A 12,356-nucleotide genomic window follows, 5' to 3' on the forward strand; every position below is an offset into this window, starting at 1 on the left:
AGACAATACAGTCTCCCTGTGCCTTTTACTTGAGCTCAAATAAACTCTGTCTGCTTCTCCCCCAGTGTGTTTATTTGGCGCGATGCACACCGGGCAACGAACCCAATTGTTGCCTCCCTCGGGCACCTTGTGCCGGCAACAATAGAAAGCAGGCAGAGCAGTGCTCAGCCACAAACATGGGAAATTTTAATTGAACATTGGGATGAATTTCCTAATTATGAGGGTAGTTAAGTACAAAAACAGAATATGTAGAGAAGGGATGATCAACCCCTGACTGTTATGCTAGATGCAGTTCATGGAGCCATTTCATTTGGCCTACAGGGTTCCCTGAGAGTCTGGAAATGTAGTGGCAGGGAGTCCATGGCAATTAATTCTGCAAATGCTGTCCTGCTGTTAAATTTCCAGATCTGTGGAGAGCTCTGTAGACTGAATTACACAGTCTTGTGTACTAAGTCACATCAGCATGCAGGACTGGACCAGCACAGAGGGTCAGATCTGGTATACAGGGGGTTGCTCTGTGGCCAGAACTGTTGCATGTGTGGTCAGATCCAGTGCACATAGGAGCATTGCCCATCCAGGTCCAGTGCACACAGAGTCTGACCCAGTGCATGTGGGATAGCTCCACAGCTAGATCTCTATGTGAGGGATTGGGCACATTAACTGATCCCAGACACGAAGCCCATGCAGAATCCTGCTCAAGGACCAATCCTGTGCCACTCATCCAGCTCATAGGCTGGAGTGTTGGTTACCACTGACTTAGAGAGGTTGTGGAATAGCCATCTTTTGAAGCTTTCAAGAACAAAGTAGACAGACACTTCAATGAGATAATTTAGACTGGAATGATTTCTAATATTCTTGTAGGTAATAATGTAACAACACATAGATCTATAGCTATATGGGGATAGGAGGGACCTCAGAGATCAGAGTCAGCCCCATTGCTCAAGGCAGGAAAGACTTCATAGACTTCATAAACATTAGGGCTAGAAGGGGCCTCGTAAGTTCACTGGGTCCAGCCCCCTGCCCAAGGGGGAAGAAGTCAGCTAGGGTCAAAGGATCCCAGCAAGATAAGCATCCAAATGTTCTTGAAAGTGTCCAGAGTAGGTGCTTGCATCACCTCTGGGAGGAGTCAGTTCCAGGCCATGGGGGCTCAGACAGTAAAGAAGTATTTCCTTATGTCCAGCCCAAAACAGTCTTGCAGGAGTTTGTGACCATTGGACCTTGTCATCCCCTGGGATGTTCTTGTGAACACGTGTGTCCCCAGATCCTGATGCATACCCCTTATGTACTAACCCCAGTGAGATGTGTTTCTGGTTGTCTTTTGAAGATCCCCAGGGAAGGTGATTGTACCACTTCTGAGGGGAGTCTATTCCAGACTCTGGAAACACAAACCATAAAGAAGTTTTTCCTAATGTTTAATCTGAAGCAATCTTCTATCAATTTATGACTATTATTCCTAGTCTTCCCCTGGGGTGCCTTGGCAAACAGGTATTCTCCTAGCCCCTGATGTTTGCTCCTTATATATGTAAAGGCTGCCACCAAGTGCCCTCTGAGCCTTCTCTTCTCCAGGCTGAACAGTCCTGTATCCCTCAGCCTCTCCTCATATGGTATCTTCTCCAGACCTCTAATAATTTGTGTGGCCCTCCTTTGCACACTTTCCAGCTTCTCCACATCCCTCTGGAGCTGCATCACCCAGAACTGGATGCAGTACTCCAGCTGCAGCCTCACCAATGTTAAGTAGAGTGGGAAGATGACATACTTAGTCTTGCTTGTGATGCATCACTTGATGCATGCCAGATTGTTGTTCGCTTATAGCATTACACTGGTGGCTCACATTCATTTTATAGTCAGTTATGAACCCAGGTCTCTTTTGGTTGTGGGACTAGCTAATGTAGCACCACTGAACCTGTAAGTATGTTTGGATTATTTCTTCCCAGATGGAGCACTTTACATTTCTCAGTGTTAAACATCATCACATTTAGATCCGCCCACTTTATAAGCCTGTCCAGGTCAGCCTGTATCCTCAGCCTGTCTTCCAGCATGACCACACTTCCCCATAACTTGATGTCATCCATGAACTTTCCCAGTACGCTTTCCACACCGTTGTCCAAATCATTGATGAAAATGTTGAGAAGCACTAATCTGAGTACTGAGCCTTGAGGGACACCACTGATCATGACTTGGTTCCATCTATTAACACTGTGTGTCCAACTTCAGAGCCGGTTTCCTAGCCATCAGCCCATTAAGCTGTTGAGGCCACAACTTGCCAATTTTACCATGAGGACATTCTTGCATTAGGTGCATCACAAGCAGGTCTAAGGTGATACTTCTTCTCTATGTGGCATTGGTCAGGCTGCGCTTAGAGTACTGCATCCAGTTTTGGGTGCCGCACTTCAAAAGGGATGTGAATAACCTTGAGAGGGTTCAGAGAAGGGATACAAGTATGGTTGAGAGTCTGTTGGTAAGATCCTATGAAGCAGGCTGAGGAACCTGAATCTCTTCAGCCTCCTCAAGAGAACTCATCATGGGGAGTCAGCAGAAATAGAAGATACTATATTCACCGACGTGTCCCTTGGGATTACTAGAAATAACAGCTACAAACTAAAGGAGAGTAGATTTAGATTGGATACCAGAAAGAAATTCTTTATGGTGAGGTTGCCAAAATATGGAATTGGCTTTCAAGGGAGGTGGTGCTTTCCTCTATCTTGGAGCTGCTCAAGAAAAGATTTGACAGGTACCTAGCTAGGGTTATTTAACCCCAGTGTTCTTTCCAACCTAGAGCAGGGGGTCAAACTCAGTGATCTACTCAGTGATCTTCCAACCCTAGAAATCTATTAAATCTATGACATTGTCAGAGAACAAGTCAAAAGCCTTTTTGAAATACAAGTACATGATGTCGATCTCATCTCCCTTTATCTAGGTGGCAAGTTACCTGATCATAGAAGAAGAGGTTGGTAAGGCATGACCTCCCTGCAACAAAGTGATGTTGGCTGTTTTTTTAGAATACTGCCTTTTGTTAGCCTAGCAATGATGGATCCTTTCATCATTTTTTCCAGGATTTTTCCAGAGATTAAAGTCAGATTGATTAGTCTATAATTCCCTGGGTACTCCTTCCTTTCTTTCTTGAAGATAGGCACCACTTTGGCCCTCTTTCAATCTTCTGGGACCTCACTTGAACACCACAAGTTCTCAAATAGTTTTACCATTGGTTGTGTGATGATGTCAGACAGTTCTTTCAGCACTCTAGGGTGTAGTTCATTGGGTCCAGCCTCTCTAGGTATTCTATCACAAGATCTTTGCTGAGCATAGGTGGGTAATCACCCCCACCTTGTCCATCCAGCTCCCTGTCTGGCAAGTTAATGTCCTTTGCCTACTGGAATACCGATGCAAAGTATTCATTTAGGAGTGCAGTTTTCTCCTGAATGTCAATTGTCAGATGCCCTGTTGCATTCAGCAGGGTTCCTACATTTCTCCTTTTTTTTCCTGCTTCCTACATATCTAAAGAAGGACTTTTTATTGTTTTTCTCTTCTGTTGCCAGTTTCTATTCAGTTTTTCTAATCTGATCCTTACAGGTGTGTGCCATTCCTTAGTACTCCTCCTTGAGGGTAATTTCATAGATTTCATAGACATTAGGGCTGAAAGGGACATTGCAGATCACTGGATCCAGTCCCCTGCCCAAGGGGCAGGAAGTCTGCTGGGGTCAAATGATCCCAGCAAGATAAGCATCCAGGTGTGTCTTGAAGGTGTCCAGAGTAGGTACTTGAACCACTTCTGGAAGGAGTCAATTCCAGACTCTAGGGAAAAAGTTTTTTCTTACATCCAGCCTAAAACAGTCTTCCTAGAGTTTGTGACCATTAGACCTTGTCTTCTGCTGAGGTGCCCTGGTGAACAGATATTCTCCCAGTTCCTGGTGCATACCCCTAATGTACTTATAGGCCACCACCAAGTCTCCCCCAAACCTTTGCTTTTCCAGGTTGAAAAGTGCCATGTCTCTCAGCTTTTCTTCATAAGACGTGTTATCTTGTCCTCTGATTGTGTGCATGGCTCTCTTATGGATACTCTCAAGCTTCTCCACATCCTTCCTAAAGTGTGGAGCCCAGAACTGGATGCAGTACTCGAGCTACAGCCTCACCAGGGCTGAGTACAGTGGGAGGATGACTTTCCTGGGTCTTGCTTGAGATGCATCAATAGATGCAAGCCAGGATTTTGTTTGCTTTCCTGGCTGCGGCATCATTCCTGGATGTGGCTGTTGGCCCATACACTTCTTGAGCCAAATAGATCTCCTTGATGCAAGTGAGGAACCTACACGGCCACTCATATCTAGCTGCACGCTCTTCCCATGAGAAGTCTGGGTAATTGAAGTCACCCATGATGACCATATTCCATAAGCATGCATCCTCTGCCAGTTCTTTGGAGAATTCCAGATCTAGCTCCTCCTCACGTCAGCCTGGAGCTCCCTTATCTGGTACTCCAGAAACTCCATTAGGGAGCATACCTCACAAGTCAGGGTGACCTTGCTCCCACCACACCCATTTGCCAGGCAGCCCCTACAGTCTGGAGACGAGGGCTGTCTGGGTGGAGGCCAGAACTATGGGCTTCATTTGGGCGGAAGCCTCAGTGGTACCAAGAGTTCCAGCTGGAGCAGGAATCCATGGGGTAGGGCATGTCTTCACTATTGTATGGGTGATAGTGTGCTGCTAATGAGTATTCGCGTCTCCTCAGGCTTGTTGCCCAGCACCTTGTGTCCTTTACACGGGAACTCCTCCGTGAACTCTTGTGCTAACTTGCACACTAACTCATTCACCAGGCACAGAAGCATATCTGTTTGCATTGTCTATTCATGTGGCTCCCTAGGAGCAGAGGGAGGGGGGTTGTTCCCCTCCTCAGCTCTGCTCAGCTGCTGCATCTCACCTGTCACAGCCTTTACTTAACTCTTAGCTCTGTGCTGGGGTCAGTGTCCTTCAAACTGAAGAAGTTTTCATGGGCCCTCATAGAGTCTCATGGGCTCTTGTGCATGTGCAGATGGCTACCTGCACTGCTCCATTGACCACGCCACTTGTCAGGACTAGCTGCCCTGCCCAGAGAGAGGGGATGGTGAGTGCCCCACCTTCATCCTTCCCAACCCTTTCCCTTACTCACCCTTGCTTCTGCACTAACTCATGAACCGAGCACAGAACCATATCTGTTTGTGCACTCTGTATGGCTCACTAGGAGGGTTTATGCTAAGTAAGACTGAGGGGGAAGGAGGCATTCCCCTCCTTAGCTCTGCTTAGCTGCTGCATCCCACTCACTACGGACTTTACTTCCCTCCTAGCTCTGCACTGGGGGTCAGTGTTGCTAAGGGTCAGTGTCCTTTGGGATCTTCAGCTCTCAGGTGCACAATGGGCATCAGCCCATGCATCTCCCCCAATATCTACTATTTCCCTTAAAGCACATTGAACCAAACAATATCCAAAAAACAGTGTGACACTTCTGTCAACCTTTTAGTGGACAGATAGATCAATCCTTCCTAAAAACAGGAAGATACTTTCAAGGATAAAATTGTAAGCCTGAGATATGCTTGTCTGGCTGTAGCTTAAAAATCAGATAATCTGTATTTGAGGTGAAAGTGATGCCAATCAGTGATGCATACTACTGACATTTATAATGTAGCTTCATTAACTCATTTTCAATCTATTGTTCATTGAATCAACTTAGGGAGAGAGAGGTCATTAGTAAGTCTGCCTCAGTGTGACCTTCACTGACTTTAATAATGAATTAATGAATCTTGCTTGCAACTTATATGATAATTTGGTCAGTTCAAGCATTAGTAAAATTTTGTTAAAAGACCATTGTAACAGGGCTTTTAAAAAAATACTGCTGTTTGAGATGCATTTTACAGTAATGTTGTCTTGCATCTAATCTCCTGGACTGTCATTCACCCAACCTCAGTTTAAAGATCTATAAACATATAGACACATATTCATATATTACCCTACCTATGATAGTAAATATTATAGAGTGTTATTTTAAAGTGATCTTTAACTGTTAATACATACTATAAGATGACAAATGTTTCATCCAACCACATGTATATTTTCCCTTACAAATTGTTCTGGGTCCAAAACTTAGATGCTAAGTCAGCAAACTGTTTATTTTATATTCTTTCATTTTCAATTCACCAAGGTGCATGCTTAAATTTAAGTATAAGTCCCACTAACATTATTGGATGCTCCATGCAACTAAGTATGTCCAAGACTAGTGCCTAGGGAAAATGAAGACTAGAAGCAAGAGCTATAACATACAAACAGAGTGAGAGGTGGCAAATATTACATGACTGTGGCTGTCCAGTTGTTGCATATGTGTATTGTTTAATTTCTTGATTTTTGTTTTGTTTAATTGAAGGGAGAAAGAGAGTAACAGTTACTAAACACATCAAAAGTAGAAAAAGTGGAAGAGAAGAAAGGATATCATTGAATAAGGGAGCAGACAGAAAGAAGAAAAAGAATAGAGAGGAGAAGGAAAAGAGGAACAAGAATGAGGCTGCAGAAGAGAGACTGTCAAGGTACAGGACCTGATAACCAAGAGGAGTAAATTGATTCTCATTTAACATGAGCCTTTTGTATAGAAAAAGTATGTTTCCTTTAATATTAAGACCACATTTTATAGAAGGGCAAGAATGCAATAACATCTATTTTTACTTTATTTTCAGTGGTTTCATTTAATTTTACCTTCAAATGGAGGGTCCACTTTGCAGGCCTCCCCTGTGTAATCACCTTATTGTGAACCAACTGCAAGTAACATGGTTTGTGTTACATGGAAAAGGTATTACCCTCAGTGAACATAATTTTTTTACGTTAATAAAGCTACAGGTTGTATTTCAGCAAGAGATCTGGTCCAAGAAAACTAGTATCTGTTAGAAAAATATTAATAACTTTCTAACAAAACATTTTAGGAAGTAATATACACAATTTAACATCAAAAGGTAGAAAATCTCTGTGGCTAATGTGATGAAAGGAGAAGTTGCCTCTCTGAAGTGACTCCTTCCTGATGTTGAACTGATGTAGGCATAGCTCCCTCCAAATGTAGGCACAGCTCTCTCCAAATGAAGCTCTTTCTGTTTATTCTGCTGAGTACCTTACACTCAAACTGCTGCTTATAAATCAATCCTCAAATAATTAGTCAAGTCAAGAAATTACTAAAGAGAAATTAGCAATAGAACTGGGATATTTGTGTAGAATATTTATATTCAAAGAAAATAACTATTTGATTTCTTTTTAAGACTTGCAAATTTTAGATTGGTTTTCTTGTTTAATCTGTTCTATCTGACTAATATTATTAAATATTCTTTAATCATTACTAGGAGAAAATCTTTTATTTGCCCTTAAAGGTTAAAAAAAAAAATCAACATATTACTTGTTTTGGGGTCCGTTGATCCTGACTCTCTGCAAATATTAACAGAGTATTCTATTTGCTGGGATACTACAGTGTCACTAAACTGATTCACCAACTTACTGGCTGGAGAAATGGTTTGTGCAAAAGCAAACACTAGAAGGAAAAAAAAGTTTGAATATATGTAAATTGTGGGTAATGTAATATAATTATCTAATTTATGCACATATCTGATATGCATAGTTTTTCCAAATTAGTTTAAGGGAACAAATCATTTTACACAACACTAAAAGTAATTGACAGACTAACAAGTACACCTGTAAAAATGCTGGATTTTTATTAAACTTTAGTATCTGCATAAATAAATATAGTGAAAAAAATATTAAGCCAGTGGATAAGCCAGTGGCATTATCTCCATTGACTTCTACAGACTATATTGATTTACAGCAGTTGAGGATCTGTCCTACATTGTTTCCTTGTAAACAATGTAAAATTATTGAAAGACTTAAGTCTACACGGTGTATAATGATTAACAAAATCAGACATTAACAAATCACATGTGCATCAGTGAATCACTGGCTTCCATCCCTCACACAACATAAGCTGTGTAAACTTCATTTATCATGCAGTGAAAGTACAAATCTGTGAGGGCTGCTAACAGAATGGTAATATGTTTGAATGCAACCATTCCCTAATCAAATAGTGGAGAAACCCTGGGGAAAAAATTAGATTGAACATTTTCCATTTCAAACTGTTTCTGTACACTTGTCTCAATAGATATTTCATGAGAGTGGGAGGTCTTGGAATTGATGCTTATTACATGTTTTAAAAAGGCACAAATGCAAGGTCTACACATACACATATTATGAAAAAGGCCCTGTTTATATTTCTTATTGTCACATTTTAGACACAATAAATTAAGATCCTTAGACATAATAAATTATAATCTTGATTTTTGGACTTTATCACTTGAATCCTTTACCATTTAGACTTGAATTAAACAAGGCAAAAGTATCTAGAGTAATTAATCAAATTTAACCAAGTTATTCATAAATTAGTGTTGCAATGACTAAACCTTACAATGAGCTGGATATAGAATATTTCTATCTGACTTGCTTTCACAGTAAGGACCTGTAACTTTTAGTACTGTCAAAATATCGTTTGTGAGAAATTAAACCATAATAATGTAATGCATTCAAAACATACCTTTTAACAGATAAGTCCATTCTTGCGGGATAGATGTTTAATCCCATTCATATTGTGATTGCAGTCCCTGAATTTCAATTTTTGCTTTAGTGGTTTTTCTTGGGAAGCACTTAACTGGCTTTAATGTTTCTTCCTGCCCTGCAATTTCTGATAGAAATTTCCTTGAGACCTATATTGTTGACTCTGTGATAACAGAAGCAGAGTTTTTGTTATGCTCTCAGGCAGAACTACTTATACATAGTGGCCGATTTTATATTGGTGCTCTTCCACTTAGTAAAAAAGTCCTTCTAAAAAGAATGAATTAAACTAGATTTTGTCCCTTTCTTTTTACCTTATTCATGGCATACACATAGAGACCTGGCCTCCCACCACACATACACATTTACCCTCTCCCCCCATGACTAGTTTCAATGAAGCTTTGCTGATTTCGATCAGCTTACAATATGGCCCATAAGCTTTTTGGTTATTTAGGATACATTTAAAACATGACTTTTTATAATCCTTTTAAAGGAAGGTTCATATCTTGCAGCAGAGGAAAACCTTATGCAAGCCTGGAATCTTTCCTTCAGTGAAGTAAGAGCTAAAAGTGCAACCTCACAACAGGTTTCTTGAAGGGAGAGAACTAATTGTGACTTCTTGTTCTGCGGGGTTGGGGTGAGATTACACATTACAAATAGACCATGTTAAAAGGACTTAAAACTATGATCACAAGTTAAGGCTCATTAACTAGTGCTAAGCATCCTTTACACATCTTAAAGTTATGCCAGTTTGGGTAAGAATTTTTTGAGTTAACTACTTCTGGGTGTTAATCTAAGATAAAACCACCAATTTGTGGTCCTCCAGTATTCAAGGAAACACTTCTCCCATGTGGCTTGACTAATCCAAGGGCACCTGTAGACATTATGGGGTTTAATCCTCAGTAAATTAAAACAGTTTATACAATTTAAACTTGTTTATTTGGGAGTGCTGCATCAATGTTTGCATGCACTACATTTTTGAACAAATTAAGCTTTGGAGCATTGCAACAGTATGCACTAGGTTTTTTGGATGAATTAAGTCTGGTCCCAGGCCAGTGCTGAGCAGGATGGTCCCACACTGCACCCCCAGCCTGGGGTCCCCCATCCCATGCCTTGCCACACAGCTGTGAGAGCAGGGAAATGGCACATGACAAGAAAAAAAAGCTGAAACAATTCAAAAGCAGCAGCGATTTGAAAGGGTGAACTACAAAAAAGTTGCACCACCATCTGGTGGACAAAGAGGTTCATTACACATCTTTGAGTGCCCTTGTGTTTCCATGCAGCAAATCCATGGAAACAATGCTTTAATTTATGGCAAGCCGAACTAAATTACATCCAAGGAGTTTTAGTTTAATGTACCAGAAAGACTTTTAAAGCATCTGGAAAACGTGCTCGTCCAAATAGTCACATTGTTGCAGTGCAAGGGCAAAAAACATGGTGTGTACAAACACCCTATGACACTACTGATCTGGATTGAAAGCTAAGAACAGCTGGACAACATGTGAGTGAGGAGGGAGGGGAAAGGAGAGCAGGAGTGGAGAGAGAAGGACTGCCACACTGCTGCCTTGTCTGCCTCCTGAATTGCTTCTCTGATCACCTCCTCTGACTCCCATCCAGCTCCATGTCACTGCCTTTCCTCCCTGACCATTCAACAGTGGTAGAAGTACCAGTAGGACATCCCTGCTCCCTGCCTGCTCCTTGGGGGGCCTGCACACCACACCACTACTATACACCCAGATTCAGCTACTGCCAGCACCTGCAGCTGGAGAGCAGGCAGGGAGTGGGTTGGAAGGGTAAGAAGCTATTGAGCAGCTGTGGGGCCTGATGGGGTGCACAGGGGTGGAATGGGCTGCCAGGAGTCTGGGAGCAGGCAGGGTACCCCTCCCCTCACTCCTGCTTTCAGGATGATGGGGTTGGCAGGGCAGAAATCCCTGAATGGAGGAGCTGATCAAAGGACAGGGAGGTGATCTGGGGGATGAAGGTGCAGTGGGACATTCAGGGTACTGGGGAGGAGAGAGTGATCCTGCTCTTCCCTGCTCCTCTTTAGCTAAAGAGCAGGTAAACTGGGCTGGCATGGAGCAGACTTGCAGCCTCTAGCCATATCCCTGCCTGCTAGGTCTCTAGCAGCAGATCTAAGCAGTGCACATTAGAGAGGTGGCTTAGCCCTCAATGTGTAACTCATCACATAAGCACTTAAACTTAACACAGACTAAGATTCCTTACAATTAGCACCTACTAAGAAACATCTAAGCACACCCTTGGATTTGGTGCAGGCATTTTTTGGGTTTATGTACACATGCAATTAATGCAAAGCAACAAACACTGGAGAAGCTAAAGCCAGAGTAAACTACTCCTGGGCACAGCATCTACATATGCATCTGAGACGGCATCAATTTGAGCTGGGGCAGAACAGTTTACACCAGGGCCACTCAGTCCTGGGCTCCAGCTGGTAGTGGCAGATAGCAGAGGGGCTAGCTAGAGCATGAGGGTACTGAAAGTGCAGAGGGATGTGGCTAGGTGGTAGGCAGGAGTCTAGCCCCTGGCTGGTTAGGCTAACAGGCACAATTTACAGCTGTGGTAAGCATCTACACATATTTTTAATTACAGTAAATTACTGCAGCTTAAGATAGTACTGAGAGAAGATTCAAGCTGAGAAGCTTCCTCTTATACTCGTTACTGTCTTCCTGCAGCATTAATTAATTTACTGTGGCCTAATACTTTCATGCACATAGATGGTGATGCTTTACTCCACATTTAATTAGTGTACTCTGCAGTTAAGTGCATGTGTATACAGGGCCTTTCTTATATTCAAGGGAGAAGTCATTTTTCCACTACTTTCTACAAAGGCTTTGGCAGAATCACAGCAGCTATTTAGATCATCCCCCTGTACAAATAAAGGATCTGCTGTTTTAAACCAGCTCACATGATTGCCTGTTTAGTCTCTTCTTGAAAACATCAATATGGTTGATTCTGCAGCTTCCTTAGCTAACACGATCTGTTGCTCTTATAGCTAGGTACTTTATCTTGAGATTTAATATAAATATACTTGGGAAGATTTAGAGGGTGAGACAAGAAGGGGTCAAAAGAAATGATATTGGTCCATGGGAAGGTCTCCTGCTTTCTTTCTTCAATACATGTGCACTGAGAAGATTCAAACTGAGAAGCTTCCTTTGCTTATTTTTACTAGAATTTGAGTGAATAATCAGTGAAAATGCTATTATCTTTCTCTTAAGTAAGTAGTTAGGTTTAAAGTATGGACATCCAAATAAGTGATGTAAGCTAACATGAGAATTTAATAGACTTAATCTGCAGTAACTTCCCATATGCAGGCTTTTACCTCATGGTTAATGCAAGACAATTTAGGATGTTCTTGCCAGTGTTCTGGGACCTTCTTTAATCTTTTTTTTCCTCCTTTCCCCATTCCCACAGAAAATTCTAAATACTCTTGGATTTTTTTCCCATGGACCAAGTGGTGCTGGCGGTGTGGCTGAGACCCTCCTCCACATGCTGCACCATCCCGGGCTGCAAGAGACAGATGCATCCTGACATCATCATCACCCATGAGGAGCGCAAGAAAATCATGATTGTGGACATCACTATCCCTTTCAAGAACTGGTGCCAAGCCTTCACCAACACCCAGGCTCACAAGTGGGATAAGAATGCTCCCCTGGCTGACATCCTGAGGGGCCATGGCTACAATGTGACAGTTGACGCACTCATTGTGGGAATGCTCAGAGCCTGGGACCCCAGCAACAAGAGCATCC

This window comes from Crocodylus porosus, unplaced genomic scaffold, assembly GCF_001723895.1.
Source record: "Crocodylus porosus isolate Cpor-Errol unplaced genomic scaffold, CroPor_comp1, whole genome shotgun sequence".
NCBI classification, from domain to species: Eukaryota; Metazoa; Chordata; order Crocodylia; family Crocodylidae; genus Crocodylus; species Crocodylus porosus.